The sequence below is a fragment of the Zea mays genome, chromosome 3 (genome assembly GCF_902167145.1).
Source record: "Zea mays cultivar B73 chromosome 3, Zm-B73-REFERENCE-NAM-5.0, whole genome shotgun sequence".
NCBI lineage: Eukaryota > Viridiplantae > Streptophyta > Magnoliopsida > Poales > Poaceae > Zea > Zea mays.
The window spans coordinates 52,418,500-52,427,124 of NC_050098.1; positions in this window are offsets into that span (position 1 = coordinate 52,418,500).

Below are 8,625 nucleotides of genomic sequence, written 5' to 3' on the forward strand. Positions count from 1 at the left end.
ACTCTTGATGCAGTTTAAAATTCCCTTATCGTTAAATCTAAAAGTGCATAAGAATCCTTTGTGTTGATATTCATCACATACATATGCACTAACATGGATATGATTTTTAAACTGTAAAAGGTACAATTAGTGATCCATACTCTCTAAATTTTGGAAACCCATATTTTGATATTTAGAATCTACTTCAATCAGTATCCATATGCTTCACATTGAATTGGATCACTAAGTTATAAATTCCATGCATAACTTGTCTTTATGATATGAATGGTTATGCGACTAACCTTGATAAGCTAGGTGCACCCAAGGTCAAGCTAGGTTCATCATCAAGAAGGCAACACAATGATGTATCAAGAAAAGGAGAAAAGGCTCCTATTCTTAACTCTAGATTTTATCTGTGTGATTAAATATTGACTTGAAACCATGTAAGATGGTTGTCATGTATATGTGGGTGCCTACACAAAGAGAAAGGCCACAATAAGGATTGTGTGGGTACTCAAGGCTCTTACTACTAATCTCAAAGGACCCAATTCAAATTGGGTATCAAGATATGAAGCTTAAACTTGTTTTTGCAGGATCACTCATTCAATGGATCAAGTTGCGTGTTCGATAATGAATGTATAAATCATATTTGGAGATAGTAGGAAGGGTGGTAACAACTGAATCTCAAGTGCATATTATTTTCAAATCTTATCCCTTTTGTGACTTGTGTAGCCACTAAGGGAAAAGAAGCACTTGAGGATATACATTAGTTGTTGATTATGAAATAAAGGTCCAATTGAAAGATGAATGAATATTATCATATGGTGAACAATCCAAAATTATGTGACGTATTCTCTATCTAGTTAATTTGGATTTGATTCTTCTATATTAGACACTCACCATAATATGGATTAAGTCAGCCCTTTAGACTTCATTGAACAACCATGGATATTATCCATGTCATTCAAAATATATTGTGCATGAGGGCTCAAGGAAAGTTTAGTCCATATTATGAGGTTTCTCTATTTTAGCAACTCGCTTGCCTTCCATATATAAAGGGTTGCTAAATAATAAATTAGTGCTTGTGCTACTAATGGCATCTCTTGTGTTGAGTTTATCTATAGAAAATCTATGTTAATAGATGGTGCTTGTTTTAAGTTGGATAAATCACAAGCTTAAAGGATATTATTCAACCAAAGTAAGATGAAGTTGATAAGAGGCCAAGGTATGAAAACTTCCTCTCCTTCAGTTGTTTTAGTATTCTATCCTTAGTGGGATGTACCATAGTATAGGTTAAATTCCTTGCGATATAAAATGTTCAATAGTGCATATAACTTCAACATCAACTATATGTGTGCACTAATTTAAAGGAATTTAGTCTATCCTTTTGGGTTTCAAGAATGATGATTCATTTGCCATCCACATATAAGGATAATCATTTGTGAAACCCTCCTTTGTGTTTTTAATGCTCTCTTTTCTAAGTGTTTCAGTAAGGTCCTTCCAAGTGCTTTCAAGATGGATTCAAAATCTACGGATATAAGAGTCTTGGTTCTTTCAATCATTGAGTTTCGATTGGTCTAATATCAAGTATGATCGAATCAAGCAAAGATGAATGAAGTTCAAGATCACTTGGTTGGATGAAATCACAAAAATAAAAGAGATCACAGTGAATCAAGAAGGGAGTTGAACTATCATGTAAACCAAATAATGAAGTAGTGAAATAATCATATAATATCCTTCATTATGAGTTTACCTTCAGGATTTCAATTGATATACTTTCAGTTCTTAAACTTTCAATTGTTAAACCAAGATATAGTGCAAACATCTCCTTTAACCTTGTATTGTTGATGTGCATAAGTGTACTTTGTGTACTCTTACATACACAAATTGTGGGAGAGTTTAGCCGATATCCTGTGAAACTAATGATTTCTTTCAAGTTCATGTTGTGTATACTCACACCTTGGAGAACATCAAATGAGGATGAATGGTTCCATAGAAATAAAAATGAGTTTCTCTTGAACCTATCAAGAAAATGAGTTTCTCTTGATCATTTGAAGAGGATAAGTTTCCCTTTGAAATGTCAAGCCTATCAAAAGCTAAGATAGAAATTCATGATTGTAATGGAGACCATGTGGCATGGAACAAAGGTGACATCTAGACTCTAGGAATCAAGTTTCACCTTCGATTTAGTATGACAATCTTCATTTAATATCTTGGACCTATGTCACAACTATACCAACAAGAGCTTGCAAATGAATTCTAAATCCAACACAAGTTTGGAACACCCCCTTGAAAGGGTAAAATGCAAAGGTACATCACTTATGACACTTATCCATTACCTTTGTGCCATCTAAGGACCCTTTTCATGATAGTGTGTTCACATCTTGCTTAATCATAATTTATACCCTTTATATTCTTTGTATCCTTTTTGGAGATTTATGACAAAGGGGGAGAAATTTTGCATTAAAGCTTACCTTTAGTCGTATGTAACTAAGTGTTAGAAGACATTTAACATGGAGAGAAATAATTAATAAAAAGGGGGAATCATAAGAAAAACATAAGATATAGAAAGTTGATAAGTGCATTCTATGTCATGAGCATCACGTTTATTCTAAGACACATTGCACCCCATGAATAGTATGATATAAGTTGTCTCCATAGTGTGACCCAAATATGTACTTTTGGCATTTGCGTCCAAAATTGGTATTTTCTGAAATGCGCATATTTAGGGGGAGTAAACTATATCATAAGATTCAAAATCTTATTTATCAAATCTTATGTAAGCTTTAAATGGGGAGGAAACTATATCATAAGATTCAAAATCTTATTTATCAAATCTTATGTAAGCTTTAAATGTGTTGTCATCAATCACCAAAAAGGGGGAGATTGAAAGTGCATTCATCCCTTTTGTGAGTTTTGGTGATTTGGATAACAACACATTCAAAGGTATTACCAGTTTGCTAAGTGTTGAATAGGAAATTCAGTATGATGAACATACTTGAATAGTGTATAATGATTAGTGAACGAAGGTTCAACACAAGGTTAAATAACGAATGATACAATGCAAAATGGATATAATATGATCTCTATATTGGTTTGAATATATGGACAAGACCTGAGAAATCACTACATACATATAATCAGAATAGAGGATGAAGTGATTAAGAGGATTGGTCAAGCCAAAGTGAATAATATATGAGAAATCGTGAATTGGTTTGACCATATTACTATCAGTCCATATATGCTTCTATGAGAATCAAACTAGAGCTTGATTGATCTTAACAGTTATATCTAGAAGACATTCAAGCAAGGTTCACAATATTGAAGAAATGATTCTCTCAATGGATACTCAATATGATGTCACTCAAGAATGGCTTGATAGGGTGAAGATAGCAATGAAAGGGCTTCGAGGAACTAAGCGACGGTGAAGGACAAGTGACAGCTTGTGAACCGAGGTACCATGGCTAAGGTGAAGAAGAGAGTACTTGCACTAAGTCGATGAACTAATCAGCTACGAAGAGTTATAACATGTTGATGCATCAGTAAGGTGACTTGAAGCCATGATTTGAACTCATATATGGTGATATGGTACAAGTCACAGGGTTTGATTTGTGTTTGCTTCAAAAGGTAAGACAAAGATGTTTGTGATCCTTATGAAGCAACGCCATGGAGAAATCACACATGAGACACCAATGACTCAAGGAGTTTACTTAATTATATTTTATTTAACTTGAGTATAGAAATTCTCGTACCATCAAGGGGGATCCAAAAAGAAGGTTGGTGTTTGCCAAAGCTCAAGCCTCTATATTCAAAAGCTATTTTTGAAAACCAAAAATCTATTGAACGTTCTATGGTTGACCGTGGTTAGGTTTGAGAAACTGAGAGTGTTCTTGTTGAAAAGCAGCATAACTTCTTCAGCTGCAGTTGAGCATTTCAGCTGAACTTACTTCAGCTGAGTTGAGCTTCTTCAGCTGCAGTTGAGCTTTTTTAGCTGAGCTGAACTTCAGCTGAGTTGAACTTCTTCAACTGCAGTTGAGCTTTTTCAACTACACTTGAGCTTTCTCAACTCCAGCTGAACTTCAACTTCAACTGTGAACCTCTCTGACCATACACCCGTTGAACTTGCCTCTGGGCAGTTGAACTGGGGTTTTCTCTCCTAAACTCCCTGGTCAAGACCAGTTGAACTGGTTTTTCAGGGCAGTTCAACTGGTCTCTGACCCCTCTGACCTCTGACCAACAGTCTGCCAGTCAAACTGGCGAAAACAGGTCGACAGAGTCATCAGGGGCGGTTCAACCAGTTTGGTCATCTTGGCCAGACTGCACAAGTCAGACTGGCAGACATGCTGATAGGTCTGCCAAAGAGGTTCAACCGCCCCCTAGAGAGGTTCGACCACCCTCCCTAGAGAGGTTCAACCGCCCCCGAAAGAGGTTCAACTGGTTTTGGTCAACTTGACCAGTCTGCGCAGCAGTCTGCCAGTCAGACTGCAGACTGGTTGAACCAGTTTTATTCGGGATTTCTGGTCCAACGGCTAGTTTTGAAGCCCCACCTATATATACTCACTCCTACCTCTCTCCCTAAAAAAGGAAGCATGAATTGAACTCCATTTCTAACCTAAGAAACACCTCCCACTCTCTCTCACACATCTCTTGCCTCTCCCATTTCAAATCTTTGGAGAGAAATGTTTGAGTGAGCTTGAGAGCTGCAGTTTTTGTGCTTCATCTCTAAATCCCTCTTGCTCTTCTCCATTCGAGCTTTGGTACTACATTGAGTTCTTTGTGGATTCATTACTCTTGGAGCTTCTAGCTCCTAGACGACTAGGTGTCTCTTGTGAGTCTCCAAATCTTGTGGAAGACCACAAGAAAGTTTGTATTACCCGCTTGTTTTAACAAAGATTATTGTGTGGGCTTGATCTTTGTGGTCGGCGAAGGGAGGATTAGGGTTGAAAGAGACCCGGCTCTTTATGGGCGCCTCAACGAGGAAGTAGGGCACCTTTTGTGGTGTGACCGAACCTCAGGATAAATCTTGTGTCTCTTGTGTTCTTGCTCATTGTGTTTGTTTGTGTTCTTCGTTCTCTCATCCTTCTGTGGAAGATTTGTTCATATCTTTTTGGTGTGTGGATTTTGAGAAGTGCCCTTCTCAGCTCTACTACTTTGAATCATGTGGATCATTTAGAACATCTCATTTCCAAAGTTAACTGGGTGAATTTCGAGATCAATTCAGTTTTATATCTCATCGTTTAGTTGAGCTCATGCAAACCAATTGAACCGGTTTTGACACTTGTTGAACTGGTTTTACCCAGTTTGTTTCTAGTTTTTGTTGAAAAAAGTTTTAACTTGCCTATTCACCCCCCTCTAGCAACTTTCACCTTGTCGCCGATCTAGAAACTGCATTTGCTTGTCTACGCGGTGATCCTAACTCGGAGAAAACTGTGCCATTATTTCGAGTCCCATTCCGTAACAGTGGTGTCGTCCTTCCCTCTAGAGGAGATCGTCCAGAATAGGAAGCCTCGGGCAGGGTAGCCAAGTGGGCCATCAAACTCATGGGAGAAACTCTCTCGTTCGCGTGCAGGGGAAGCTTCTTGTATAAGGGATGATGGACACAGTGCGCCGCACAGCACGGGCGCACTGTTTGACAATGGACTTACGTTAGGCTCCACCCATTGGCTTCTGTCATGGGCAACAAGCCATGTGGCAGCATCGGGTCTCCACCTGAGCGGGGAGCGCAAGCGCACAGGATAAGGCCTGGACACATGTTAGTACCGGACCCTTCCTTATGCTAGGGTATCCCCTGTCCCGGGACCTCGTTGTGGCCCGAACCTTACTCGGAGGGATCCGGACCCCATCCAAGGGTCTCGGCATGCTTACTTGGGAGTCCCGAACCATAATCGGGGGTCTGGGTTGTGCGTACAGGGGTCTGGTGCTTCCTCGCGGAGGTCCGGTCCAACTGATACATCCTGGGATGTGTCATCTTTTCTCGCCACGTGGTGCCCCTTGAGCCATCCACGTGGTGGGGTCGGGTGCTATTCACCGTGCGGCTAGAGATCGTCGTACGGGCACCGTGTCTTCATACTATAGTAAGGGGTACCCCTGATTCAGGGTACCGATAGGGGTCATCTCGTCGAGGCGGAGTCGGCGGTCGGCCAACGGCAGCACCCGTTGCCTGTGGAAGGCCGTGACAACTCTAGCCGTGGTGAGACCGCAGTCTCGGAGCTTCTGCAACGCCTCCAACAGCGACTTCAGGTGGGTCTAGAGATCCCACGGCAGCCCCGACCTCCACTTCTCCTTCGCTCCGAGGATGACGCGGTGTGTAAACATCGGCAGCGCCCATCGTCGTTGCAGATGTAGAACCATCAGCTCTGCCACCCCTTGTTCGATGAGGTAAGGGTGGTAGGGATGTACATCGCCGCTCGGTCCAAACGTAGCTGGAGTGTGCAACTGCCAACGCGGACGACATGGCGTACCTTCCTCACCTCGCTTGCGAGGGAAAAGGGCTCAATCCCAGTGGAACTCAATCCCCAGGAACCCCTTGTAGACGGTGGAGAAGATGGCCGCCTGCGCAATGGAGTTAGGGTTGAAGTTTTTTCAGCTCCGCCCCGTAGTAGTATGGCAGGGCCCACATGAAGCGGTTCACCGAAACCACAAAGCCCCATTCGTGGAACGAGGTGAAGCTGACAATGTAGCCCTTGGGCGGATTCGACACCTGCTCGTCGTGCGACGTGATCCACTTGGGCTGGGGTCGAGGCAGGCCAGCTTCAACCAGCGCCTCCAGATCTGCATCGGTGTCACACCCGGATTTTAGGGGTCCAAAACCCGGGTGAGAACATAAACACCAGGTGTGCTGGGACCAAGCCTCACACATATGATGCATAGTGGCACAGGAACGAATGTCACATCTTTACTATATAACAGGAGTTCTGTACAAAAATATTTAAATAATTACATCATATGAGGAAACGATCCAGCAACCCAAAGTTGACTGGGAGACGACGACCTAGACCTCTCACGAACACATCGCAGCACCCTCCACGCGCCTCATCCTGTGGTACCTGTTCTTGACCTGTGGGGGGGGTGTGAGACAGCAAGAGTGAGCTCACATACGTTCATCGCTCAGCAAGTTGTGGGGAATAATGTGCATGAACTCGCCAAAGGTGGGAGCTCACGTGAAGTGTAAGGCTTACCAAAGAGGATGGCTGAAGCTGAGCATTGCTTTTAAAGTTGGTCAAAATTTTATTAGCCATTACTAAGTATAAGTAAATACCAACCCAATTAAATAGTAGAACAGAAGTAACAACATCACCTGCGATGCAATGCATATGACAAATTGAATTTAAGTTCCATAGATTAATCATGTGAGTGTCCGAGCCGCTCATGACCGTGAGCACGGCTAGTATACCAGTTTTACACTCTGCAGAGGTTGCGCATCTTTACCCACAAGTCATGTTACCCATCTGCCAAGGGATTGCGACTTCCCATACACCTCTACCGAGGAGGCGAGGCAGGGTAACACTACGAGGCCTTTACAAAGTTCCACTAGCTTCAGAAAACCCGCTACAGTTTATAGGAAGCTCCAATGCAGGAATCCCTTGCAGGACCGCCATCACAGCAAAATCCTCCCGAGGGCCTCCCCAGGAATCCCTTGCAGGACCGCCATCACAGCAAAATCCTCCCGAGGGCCTTCCCAGGAATCCCTTGCAGGACCGCCATCACAGCAAAATCCTCCCGAGGGCCTCCCTACACTGACCACTCCCCTACTGCCCTTGCCCCTTTCGGGTAAGGTAGTCTTCCACTAGCTTTCCTAATTAATCGGCCAAGGGCGTCCCATTAAACCCTTGTGGTAGCACTGTTTTCCCGGGTGGTTCTCCATGTTCCAATTAACATAATGATCTTATCATGAACAGTAAAAATAAACAGATAATAAAAGTGTAATCATAAATAATGTATCTTCATACCCAAAACCACATAAAGCACTAGCAAGTACTACCCAAAAAGTTCAGTGGTAAACAAGGTATAAAGATAGTCAAAACTAGGGTAACCTATTAGGTCCCGTCAAATTAACCTATGCAGATCATTATGATTAATTAGAACATGAGTGGGTAAAAAGAAGTGATCAAGGGCACAACTTGCCTGGGACTCGAGATTCCAGGTACCAGGATGATCTTCAGGTGACACGTGTCCTCACTGCTAAACGTAGCAATACAGACAAACATGGTATATACAAAATTAACATCACACCAAACATAAGAATAAACTACGTAATAATAATCTACGCGTTGCTACGAGATCGTAGGAATAAGAATCACTAAATTCGGAGCTACGGTTATTAAGTTATGAATTTCCTAAGGTTTTATGTATTTTATACGAGATTAATCAAGAGATAAATTTTAATACCATTTTCATGTCAAAACAAAGATACAGGGTAATAAACAACATTATTATAGGATTATAGGAATTGGAATGGATTAATTTGGACTAAAAATGGAATTTCTATGGGTTTTACAAGTTCTAGGGTTTATTTTCATATTATAAATTCGATTTCTAAATCATTTAATCGATTTAAGCCAGTACTGGACTGGGCGCACTATTGTTAGAGAGTGAAGGGGGTTCGGCGCAAAAGATCCCAAGACCCATATTCACCCCGCGTGGACG